Raw genomic sequence first — 12561 nt, 5'->3', positions numbered from 1 at the left:
AACATGACATACTGGTCTGCCCAGTCAAATCTAGTTTGTTCATAAAGAATATTATAGGAATTCGAAGTAGCATTTCTCATATAGACAGTTATATAAGAGGGAAAAGGCCTATGTTTGCATTTATTCTGGCTGGAGAAAAAAATCCAAATCATTTATTCAGGGGAAATATTCAGATGCAAATACGGCATACATTTTTAAAACGTGCATAATATAATTACAACTGGAAAAAAAATCATTGTTCCATAGACAGCATGAACAATTGACAGCCTACGAATGCATCATTTTAAAAAAAGTTATTAATGAGCTTTCAGGATACTTCTTGATGCTGCTGGTTTGCTGTGTTGTGAATTATTAGATCATCAGCAACCTATAATAAATAATGTGTTCTCAGTCATTCCATGGATATGTTTTCCTATTTGTCAACATGTATGCACACACACACAGTCTTTTTAAGAAGACAAGAACATTTTCCAGTATAATAAACAATCCTGCATTGATTTGCAAAGGTTTTGAGATCAGAGATTACTTGCAGTTCAAGAAAGAATGAGGGCATCAGAATGTTTCCATCTATTGCTTTCTACAGCATAATAGTGAACTGTTTGAATAATATGCAAATAAAGACTGATTTAATAGATCAGTTCAAACCACTTTACCTTTATGTATTATACATAAAGTAAATAGAAAAAAGTAAAATATATTAATATAAATAAGAACCCTTATGAAAATCCTGCTTTAATATATACAAGGAGGACAAAGTTAAAAAGGTAATTGCTTTGACTGCTTGTGGATGAGCTCTAAGCAGGAGATTTAGATTATAGAAAGAAGCATTATTTGAAGATGAGATTTCAATGGAATGGGAAGTGAGCCTGTATATTTGTGAACAGAGCCCACATGACTTTTCACGATATGGCAACAAAACAGCCGAGGCAATCTGACCTAAACAACTACAATATTATATACTTCATGATAATATAATCTTACAAGGTATGATTTGCAACAAAATTTTCTTCAGTCACTGTCCAGGATGCTCCTATTCAGAGCTCCAGGCAGCCTTTGAGTACCATTAAAGCTCCTGAGTGGGGTGGAAGTAATTTCAGGAGAATAAAAGGAATATATATATTTATAATTTCTTTTCTTCTACCTTTCTGAAGCATTCCCCTACTGTGCAAAACAGTGCTGCTGGGCCCAGGTTTGGGGCTGTCAGCCCTGAACCCAAGCATTTTATTAGCGTACCAAGGGGTACAGGATGAGTTTCTGGAGGTGCCCATTTTCTGTTCCCTCTTCAGTCAGTGCTATGTACAGTGTGCAGCAGGCTGGGGGGAACTATTTCAGCCCAAGGGCTGCATCACCTCTTGGGCAATCTTCCAGGAGCCACATACCACTGGTGGGTGGGGCCAGAGGCAAAAGTGAGCAGAGTAATAAACGTAAATTTCTGAGGACGGACAAGACAGAGCCATTATCAGGGTTCAAGGACACATTCCAGCCAGGTAAAAACACTCATGGTGTGAAACAGTGCCTGCGAGAGGGTGGTCTCGGGAATGCTGAAGGTCAGACAGAGGTTTGGAGGGCTTCATTCAGGACCTGAGGGTTCTTACCCTTGGAACACAGAGTTACTCATTCCCCTGACTCCCTAATCATCCCCCCAGGGTACTAGATATTTAGAGGTTCAACCAGGTGAATTCTCGTTGCCCATCTGTTTTCCTTTTTCCCCCCAGCTGACACTCAACAATCTGTGGCTGGATCTTGGAAGTCACTCAGAACAACAGCACACATTTCCTTCTCACTAACAAACCAATTTATTTCTTCATACGTGGAGAATTCCCCAAATATGGCAGAGGACTGTACCTAAGTACAATATATGACTGTACCCTCACAGACTTGTGCACAGTCACATGGTTTGCCACTATTGGGATTACCAATGCCTGCAAGTAGATTCATGATGCCAACCTCTCCCCCCCCCCCCATATGATCAAGTCAGACACCAAATGGGATAGGAATATAGAACTGCCTAAGTGCTTCATAATGATTTATGCATTTAAGCTGAACTATTACAAAGCAATCAATTACAAGTACAAAGCAAATCCTTCCAAGCAACAACAACGGGTTCAGTCCTGCAAGGCAACTATTTATATATATATATTTTCTTGTGATATGACAGCTGCCTTCCTTTCCAAATAATTCCAGTAAATAAGCCGCAGCCTGGCCTATCTGCAATGTGTAGATTGCACCAAAACCTCACCTGGTCAATTCCATCTATTTGTCACCTGCCATACAGTACATGGAATTTGTTTACAACCAGCTGAGAAAAAGATATATAAACTAGCCCGCATGAGGAAGATGTTGGATTTACAGACAACTGACAAATGAGCTTGGAATGAGAATGTATATGAGAATAGCCTAGAGTGTGCCATTATGCCATGACATGAATATATGACATCTACCCCCAGCTGATGCTGGAGGCAAATGAGCTATGCTGCATCTACCAGAGTAATTTCTCACGCTTGCAGTTTCTCTCTTCATTTTTCTTTCCGAAACAATATATAATAAAATGTACCCCTTGCAGCCTGATCCTAAGACTTGCTGTATCGGCAGATAAAGAGCAGTTCACAGCTAGTAAACTACTTGTTTGCAGTAACATGGTGGTCAGCTCAAGTTGGAACCTCTGCCCAAAAGGTGAAAAGATTGGACCTTTGGGGAAAGGGAGAGACTTCTGAATGATAAACCTCGTGTTTTGCGCAGCCAAGGTTCATTCTTTGCCTCTTTGCCTTAACAAGATCAGGTTGTAAGCTGGAAGAGAGAAGTACCCGTCTTCTCGTATAGAGAAGTATTCTCGCAGAGAGAAGTACCAGTCAAAGTAGAGGTGCGGGGTTAGATGGATCTGTGGCCTAAGTATAAACAGCCTCTTATAAAAGCTTAGGAGGAAAAAAGGAAATTACCGCACCGGTGAAACTATAGACTGTAACATTTCACAGACTTGAGACACAGTTTTCAAAAACATACAGAAGCCAAATGGGCATATGCATATTTTTTGTATTAGATAAATGTTCTTACTAGGACAGACAAGTGAATACAAATATGGCTCATACAATACATTTTAAATATAAGTATAATTTGAGAAACAACGAATAACAACATAATGTTGGTGACTTAACATTTTAAATACAGTTGGATGGGGAATCTGGTGTGCCATACTGAATAATTTTAATTTATACTAGTATTTTATAATTTAACAGAGTCTAGTTTTTATTTGTTGTTTTATGTGTTGTCAAAATAATACCTTATCTAGTCTTGGTTTTGGAGAGGGAATTAAACTCTGGTAGAGGAAGAGAAACTTAAGAATTTACTTATCAAGCCTTTATGAATAAAAAATTGTTCAAATTTCTTTCAAGCACAATTTTCAGCTGAAAAACTCCCACCCCCCTTTCAGCCTGGTGTGTGTGTGTATGTGTGTGTGTGTGTGTGTGGCATTTTTAGATTTCAAATCTAAAACTTAAACTGCAACTTCTTCTGAGGCCAAAAACAAATCGCTTGAATTGGGAAGAATCCTTAAATCGCATTATGCTTTCTCCTGGAACAATTTATTTCCTTATTTGGTTATACAATTAACTTGAATGAAACTGAGTGTTATGCCTTGAAAACAAAACTAAATTAAACGTTAATGCAGTAATCCATCAATTACAGTGACGCAACTAATGGCTCAAAATAGCTTTGTATGAACATTTCAAGATGGATTAATAATATAATGAATGTTATGCATTCACAATTACAGAAGGAAATAAAGTATTGCCTTAGTTAATCCCTCATTTTCATTGATGGTAAAGTGGTAAGGCAACAAAATGAATATTCATTGCAATTTCTTATAATGTGGGACCTACACAGAGTAAAGCAAACATTTACCATCCATTACAGCTGAGGAGAATCTGAGTAAATGAACACTTCTGACTAACTTCCATTTTTAGAAGTTATTCACTTTCCCAACAGCATTATGCTTGTGACACAAATATACAAGTTGTAGATGTGTAACTAACAGCTTGATTCTCAGGCCAATTTAAACACTTTAGCTCCTCTTGACTAGTGCTGAAAATCACATCATCACATTAGTTCTTGATAGGTTAAAAAAAATTAAATTGGTTGGCTTATTTTATGCACACACACATATGCAGCAGAGTTAAAAGCTTGGAAACTGGAGCTGCCTGGAATTATTCTCACCACCACCCCCCCGTCTCATTTTCACATGTCACTGGCATTGCTTAAAAGGCAAAATAAAACATACAGAAGCTCCATTAGTAAAGAAAAAAAGTTCCTTATTTACAGTTACTTGATATTCACAAGGATGGGTTTTGAATCTAAAACTACATGGCTAGAACTACTTTCATGGCATATTCTTGCATAAGAGAGGCCAGGAGAAAGGGGCGGCGCTTAGGTGCTTAGTGGGAAATCACAATGTATATTTCTCCTGTTTGTCTCAACCCTACCTTCTACAGACTAGATGCATACCCAACAGTATCCAAACAGCACATTGCAGTGGACTGTTCCACTCATCAGTACAGTGGACCTCCGGGTTATGTTACCTTCGTGTAATGTAACTTTTGGGTTGCAAACACAGCAAACCTGGAAGTGTATACGCAGAAGCGGTCTATTGCGCCATGTGCATGTGCTGAAGCGGCACCTCATGCATTGTGCATGCATTGTCTCCACATCACTGACAGCTGTTGCTAGGAATGTAATGCACAGATATGAGGATACTTCATAATTGCATAAAGGTGTTACACCTGCCACTCTGAAGCACGGCCTGCATGAGATGTTTATTCCATAGTGTTACTTATTTTGTGCTCCTCTATTGAGGGTAAGCAGGCATTCCCAGACAAAAGAGGACTGCACTTCTAGTTCAGCAAAAGCACACTACGTACCAAGATTCTAGCATGTGTGCTGAAAAAATACAGAGAATTCTCTCTTCCTTTGAGATAAGAAATCAACTTATCTTGTGGCTGAAACAGACTGACTCCTCCTTCAGGCTGGTTTACGGTGCCCCTCAGTAAAATGCCCTCAGATGAACCCTATTCTTAGATGGCTAAATCTTAGAAGGAGCAGCAGTTTGATCACCAGAAAAAAGGGGGGGCTGGGAATCACAATTTTAATTTTTCCACAATGCCCACAACAATCAAAATGGAGAAAATGCCTGACTAGAGCCATAGTCTCATCCTAATTAGAAAGGGTCAGTTACACATGCTCCCTATTCCGTTCCAACTTGGCAGTGGCAGGCCTTAACTATTCCCCTTTGGCTGTGAGAACGTAAGGCAGGATTTTGCAGCCTTCAGTTCTTGTTTGGAGAGCCTAGATTGGAAACCTTTCTCAGAAGATCTTATGCCGCATCCAATCGGCTGGCCAAACTGCCAGGGCTTGTCAAAACCCTAGGGCTCTCCAGTGTCAACTCCCTCCCCACCATGCTGGCCACTGGTTCCTCATACCTGTACTAGTGATTATAATTTGTCTGGTTGTGGAAGGAAAGGTTTTATGAGGAATCGCTGTCTACTTTTACACTTCATTTATATGCAGAGAAGGCCAGGAAAATATACAACACTGGCTGGTCCTAGGGAGGGTTACTGCACCAGCATTATTTCATTATTTCATTATAAGCAATATTTCTGTGCCATCCCATTACTGGACTCATTAGCAAAATAACAACAGCCCGTCTCTTAAGATATGACAAACAGAATGGACACATGAGCCAGATATGCCTTTCCTAGCTCAATCCCCCAAGGATGAATACAACAGCTTACTCACCACCCAGCTCTACCATGTTTGTTTGATGATGATAATCAGAGATGTGTTGCTGTACTAGGAACATCAGGAACAGCTGCAGCCCACCTGCATTTAAATCAGAACTCAGCTAGTTTGGAATGCTGCACATGCTCAGTATAGTTAGCAGCCCCAGCTCCGCCCCTTCTTCCCAGGCTGCTCCACTCTTCCCTACTGTAGAAGGAGAGTCGGTTGCTTTTGTAGTCTAGAAGTAGCAGTCTGACCTGTTTCAGGGTAGGTGTTCCTTGTGGAGGACGGGTGTTGTGAGTTGTCTGTTCTGAGGGAATGAAGGGGTTTTGTATCCAACAAATGCTGACCACACTAAAAATTTACAGTCTTATCTGACTGGTATGCAAATTTGCCATTAATTTTGCAGCTGTTCCCTCTTCAGACGAAATAAAAGCAAACCTTTGGGTTTCTTCCGTGAAAAAGGAGAAGTTAGTAACATTTTCTTCTGTCTTTTTGTTAAAAAAACCAAACTGCTGCACCCCAAATTTACCCTGGGCCTGCTTACTGAGAAGAAAGGCCCACTCTGTTAAATGGGAGCTACTACCAAGTAAATTAGCAATTGGAAGGCAGCCTCAGTCAGCCTGTTGCCTAGGAAAAGCTTGCATGTATATATTATTTTAAGTTACTAGCAGGTCTCAACTCCAAAATTATTTGTCAGTTGCCTGGGCTAGTATCTGCTTAGCATTTTAGCATATTTGTTCATACACTAGTGAATGCAAACTCAGCCCCCCCCCCATCATAGGAGTGGAGCAACCCATTCCATGTGCAAACCACCCTGTTGCTCTTTGGGGACTTATTTGACAGTTTATTTGCTTAACAATGAGCAGGAGTAGCTTATTTTTTGTTATTTAGTAACATCTCTCTCCACCCCCCCCCCCCATTGTTGTAGGTCTCTCCCGTGGACGTGGCTAACAAATCTTCCTTTTCTGCTCCTGTGCCAAGTTCTTGATTTGAGGGAAAAGCAGTCTGAGGCTTTATTCTTTCTGGGAGACACCAGTAGCAGTGGTCTTCGTGGGAAACAGAAGATAACTAAGGTAAGGTAAGGTGGTAGTGCACATATTAATTGCCCTGCCTACTACTGCCATAGTTGTTTTAGACCTTTAAAATTTAGCACCTAATCTTTAAAATGCACTAGTTCCATCCTCTAGAATACACTTCTGTATTTTCACCTCACTGATCTGTTATGTAATATCTGGTGCATTAAAGGCCTCTTTCACATCGTATTCCACCATTATTTCACACAGTAGAAGGTGTGGTAGTGGAGAGAGTTTCTTAAATGAGGCTGATGTATATTTGCTCTGCCTCTGTTACCTACTGCTTAAGCTTTTATCTCAAATCCTAATCCTTGTTGTTTACTGATTGTTGCTTTGTAGCTGCAAAATACAGAAACTCAGTAAATGCTCCAAATTACTTTCAAGCATTCTATTTTGTGAACTTCTAAGAGGCCCTAGTTTCTGTAAGGTCAAGAGTCAACTACTTGCCTTTGTCTTTGGGTGCAGTTATCTTTAATAATGACGTTTATTTATTTATTTACTAATAATGTAAACATTTATTGCTTACATGGTGCCTATCACTATATTAGGCCTCACAATTAAATTATGAGAGGGATGGCCCAATTTGTAAGCTTACATGATAGTGGTTCACCATTTAGTCATACCTGTGCTAGATTATGCTATTCTAGTGCTGAGCAGGGGAGGAGAAAAAAAGAGATGGATCAGGGGCAGGAATGGGAACAGGGGAAAGAGAAATTCCACTTTAAGTAGTAGTGTGTGTGCAGAAAAGTAATAAGAATCAGAGGTGTTTAATATGGAGTGTATCTTTCAAATATTAAGGAGAAGAAGAGTTTGGATTTGATATCCCGCCTTTCACTCCCTTTAAGGAGTCTCAAAGCGGCTAACATTCTCCTTTCCCTTCCTCCCCCACAACAAACACTCTGTGAGGTGAGTGGGGCTGAGAGACTTCAGAGAAGTGTGACTGGCCCAAGGTCACCCAGCAGCTGCATGTGGAGGAGCGGAGACTCGAACCCGGTTCCCCAGATTACGAGACTACCGCTCTTAACCACTACACCACACTGGCTCTCAGTACAATACAATTCAGTAACTGCTTGTGGAGATGCAATAGAAGGTTGGAAATTGCTTTCAGACAGAACTTGGTGTTCAAATTTTGCTTTGAAATTGGGGCATAGCTTGTACCCCATGTTGAGCTAAGAAAGGTATATTCACCTAGGTTAAATTGGTATGGGAATTTTTTGTCTTTCACTTTAGGTATGTAACTTGACTTACTAGATTGCTCAGTCCTAGAGTATTTAGTGATTGGTTTGGTTTAGTCAAGAATAGCCTTGTTATCAGGTCTTTTGCTTTCTGCTTCTTGTATGTGGAATTTTGAGTTGCAACTATTAAGGATCTATAACAAAACTGTCTTTTAATTGGTGAAATGTAGAAGGAGATGTAATAGACTTTATGCACAATCTAATGTGTACACAAAAAGTTTGTGTATAGGCTTACCTATGTGAGCAGAGAGCCTGCTTTCTGTAAGACTTCTTGAATGCATGTAGGCTGAAAGAGGTCCAGCGAACAGGATTCTGATCTAAAGTAACTGCCAATGTCATATCACAGTCCTACTGCCCTATCTGCAGTGGCTGCTAGATTTTTTTTACATGCAGCATAGTACAGAGGTACCTCGGGTTAAGTACTTAATTCGTTCCGGAGGTCCGTTCCTAACCTGAAACTGTTCTTAACCTGAAGCACCACTTTAGCTAAAGGGGCCTCCTGCTGCTGGAGCACGAATTCTGTTCTCATCCTGAAGCAAAGTTCTTAACCCGAGGTAATATTTCTGGGTTAGCGGAGTCTGTAACCTGAAGTGTATGTAACCCGAGGTACCACTGTATCTCCTTATGAGATACCATTTACCATATTGCTCTAATTTATTAAGAAATATCAGAGTTGGAGACACTAAGTAATGTAGGAGATTTCCAGAGGTTTCAAATGTCTTCTGAATAACACAAGCCTTTCCATATTTATTAAAAGAAATATGGTTACATCTTCATCATAATTTCCTAAGATAAAACGCCTGTGACTTGCATCCAGAGATGTGCTGGTGTATTGATGGTGCTTCTGGTCACGCCCTAGCAGTTCCCTGAAAAGCCTCTCCTGGGAACCTCCTGAATTGGGTGGGCTGAGGTGGAATGCAGGGGGTAAGGAGGAATCACTGAAAATCAGGCAGAGGCAACTTCCATATGCATTTGCTTGATTTTTTGAAAGGTTTTTCATGCCTGATAACTAACTAGCTAACTCTCTCTCTCTCTATATATATATAACACAACCCAAGTGAGGAGAGTTAACTTATAAGAGGATAAAAATAAGATGAAATTATTTACACTGATATGAATGCATTCTGACAAAAAGTTAACATGTATTGATCCCTTGAAATGACATGCTAGTACTAACACACTAAGGTTAAATCTGACACAAGGTCGGGGTACCTTTTCAGCTGCATTCCCTGATGGGCAAGCCTCCAGGAGTTGCTTGTCAGTGGCGGGCAGTAGGGCCAGAACCAAAGGTGGGTTGAGGAATGGATTTGACTAGTCATGGAGAAGACAGAGGTTTCTACACACTATCTTATGCATTTTCCCAGGCAAGCAAAGTGCATCATTACATTTCAAAGACACATTCTAGGTAGGCCGAAGCACTTGAGGAGTATGCAGAGGCAAGACTGGAATGGACGTGACGAGTCTCCAAGCCTGGATAAAAGGTGTTGTATTTGGCCTGTGGGCTGGAGGTTCCCACCCCTGCTCAGACAGAAATCAGTGGGATAAGGCCATTTTCACAATAATGTTTAAATGTCCACTGGATTTCAGCCAAGATAGTACAGTATACACAGTAGGGAACATCCTTGTTTGTATCATAATCTCTTAAAATGACATAGTATATGCCGTCATTGTACATGGCATTGTACTAACGAAGGAGGGCACAGCCTTTGACTAAAGGATCCTTATGTCTTTCAGTCAGACATAGACAATAGATTTCAGACACATGAAATATCAGAACAAATTCTAAGCTCTGGTGTATAGTACTGCTTGTATCAAGCTGTGGTTGTGATCATGCCTCCTGTACTGTAGTATACATGAATTTATTTTCAGTAACATACATAAAATAGGCCAGTCATTCCATCCACATTGTATTTATTTTACAAAGATTGCAATTCGGCAACCATCAGGTTAAAAAATATCCATGGAATATCATTGCTGCTCAAGGCTTTCCAAACCACTGAAAAATGGTTGCAAACCACTGAAACACTATTGTCCAGCAGTGATAGGAAGGTGGTACAATAGGTATGTTTGCTGTTTAGATGGCAAGATAGATAATCTACTATCGTCTTTTCTGGCATTGTGCTTAGATAGTGGGCAGTTTTAATTGAACATCAGGCTTAATTATATTAAGTTTAACCTTTCCATTACTATTAGCAGCTTTATTACTACTTACATTAGGTAGTTTGCATGCATAGTAATGTACAAAAGAAGCTGCAAAAAGTTAAAAATAAAAATGGATAATTGCAATGGATTAGCTAATGGTGCAGTCTAGTAGAGTTTTATGACACTGATAAAATGATTATGGAAACAGAAGAATTAAAAGGAAAGTTACATTTATTAAGCATTCCAGTGTTTGCCTCTAAGATAGAATAATAAAGAAGCAGTTTTGTTAGAATTAATATAACAATTTAAATTTTTATGTCTCCGGTCCGACCAGTTTTGCAAGTTTAGGAGCTTTGGAACACAGCAAGATGTCTTCTGCTGAGTCAGATCAGTTCAGTTTGGTGCACACCAGAAGTGGGGAACTTGTGGGACACTAGATGTTTTGGACTGCAACCCATTTGCCCCAGCCAGCATGGTCAGTGGTTAGAGAAATGGGAATTGTAGTTGAACGACAGGTTCCCCATCCCTGGTCTTCACTGATTGAAAGTATGGAGTGCTGCACCCAAACAGTAAGCTTTCCTGACCCTTCCTGACATGCTGCAGATTGAACCTGGTACATTCTGCATGTAAAACTCTACTGCTGAACTCTGGCCCTTTCCCAGGCTCTTCCAAGCTCTCCCCCACCCCCCGGTGAGATTTCAAAAAAATCCCTCACCCGATGAAAGCTATCTGTGTGGTAGGCATATAAAACATTGCTGTACTCTTAACAGAAAACTGTATCTGGTGCAAAAGACACGCAGAGAAACAAAGAGAAGCCAGTAGGCTCGTGTTCCGTAGACATCACCATTGGCCAGACAAATGCTTCTTATTTTGTCTTATTATTTTTAATTGTAAAGCACCTTGAATGCATTGGCAGAAAGGTGGTATATAAATTTAGCTTGTTATAAAGGATAATAACTGGCATTAGTTGTACCCTCTCTGAGTAAACATACTGAAATCAATATGTCTGTGAACCACCCTGAGACCTGCAGTTATAGGACAGTATACAGATTTAATAAGTAATATAATAATACTCCAATTATGACTTAGTTGACTATAACCCAGAATAAATGAATTCATTCGTTAACAGAGCACTAATACTCATTCCCATAATGAGTGTGGCTATTTTGGGTCCTGCTTGGATAGTGCTCATGACAGCACTAGTACCAAATAAACTACTTAAGTTAGTCACATCTAGAGAAGGAGACATCTCAAGCTATACACTTGTGTGTCAACCTGTTTAAAGATTTGTGGCCATGCCAATATAAATGCTGCCTTCTGCTGTGCTCGTCATAGTTCTTCTAACTGGAATAGAAGCAGCAGCTATAAATATTGCATATGCTGATAATGATTGACAAGTTGATATCTTTTTATAGGCAGTGACACAGTTTTGGAGATAAGAAGATTCAGAGATTTGGGCAGCAACATTTGAGAGCTCAGCAGAGAAAGGATTAAAGGTTTAACTTTAAACATAAGCTAGAAACAGCTCGAGAATAAGGCTTTGTGTGAATAATTTTATTAGAGACTATTCAGAAAAATTATATTTTAGGTAAGACTCGTGCTTTGCATTGTAGTTGGCTTTTCACCTTTGCTTTTTAAACATTGGCAGTATTTCCTCAGTAAGTAGGTAAGTCTTGCTACTTTGCTGGCCATAATTGCTGCGGACTTCAACACAGTGTAGAATTGCACTCAAAACCTGGGTATTGAATTGTTGAGACCAGTGTCCCCAGACATGGAAGTAAGCCACCTGTGACAGACACCCTCACTGAAGGATGGGTGCTGGGTAATGTGATCCATAGTTTGGGTGTTTTGCCAGTAAAGTTTCTCTTGCATTACACAGTAGCGACCTATAACTAACTAATTGTGGTAGCATTTAAGATTTCACAGCAGCAAGGTGTACTTATGTGAAGTCTCCTCGGTGTCTACTCACTTCCCACCTAGAAGTTTAAGGAGGCACTCTGGAACAATCTGTATGTATATGCACTCTGGAACAATCTGTATCCACACTGTGAGGGTTTCAACACATGGTGGTATCACAAGTGAGGCACAAAAGTTAATTAACACAATCAATTTGCAGAGAAACTTTTAAGCAGCATTCTTTATCATGCCAAGTCTTTGCTAGACTTTTGGTGCCTTCAAGAATTTAACTTCCCCTCAGGGAATCAAAATGGTTTCCCCCACACAGATAGTTCAACCCTGTCTGATCGTTAAACTGCCAGCATCTAACTTAAATTGCCCCTCTCTCTCCTGATTAGCCGATGGTCTCAGCACCTCTAACTGGTTTGCCGGGTCACAAGGAGGAA

The 12561-nt window shown here is 40.0% G+C and overlaps 1 protein-coding gene and 1 long non-coding RNA gene across 7 annotated transcripts in view; one reads left to right on the top strand and one right to left on the bottom strand.

Annotated features, from left to right (window-relative positions):
* Positions 1-12561, bottom strand: part of LOC310677010 (uncharacterized protein) — a 169169-nt gene that overhangs the window by 151959 nt on the left and 4649 nt on the right. The gene's annotated exons all lie outside the window — the stretch shown is intronic.
* The window catches only part of LOC310677015, a 142223-nt gene continuing 135599 nt past the window's right edge, over positions 5938-12561 (top strand). For all 4 annotated transcript variants that reach the window (XR_014510850.1, XR_014510851.1, XR_014510852.1 and 1 more), the window contains exons 1-2: positions 5938-6033; positions 6698-6842. This is a non-coding gene — a long non-coding RNA (uncharacterized lncRNA). The remainder of the gene's footprint in view (positions 6034-6697; positions 6843-12561) is intronic.

Source organism: Podarcis tiliguerta (genome assembly GCF_965153285.1).
Source record: "Podarcis tiliguerta genome assembly, chromosome: 4".
In the NCBI taxonomy this organism is placed as follows: Eukaryota; Metazoa; Chordata; class Lepidosauria; order Squamata; family Lacertidae; genus Podarcis; species Podarcis tiliguerta.
This window is presented reverse-complemented; position numbering and strand designations above follow the sequence as displayed.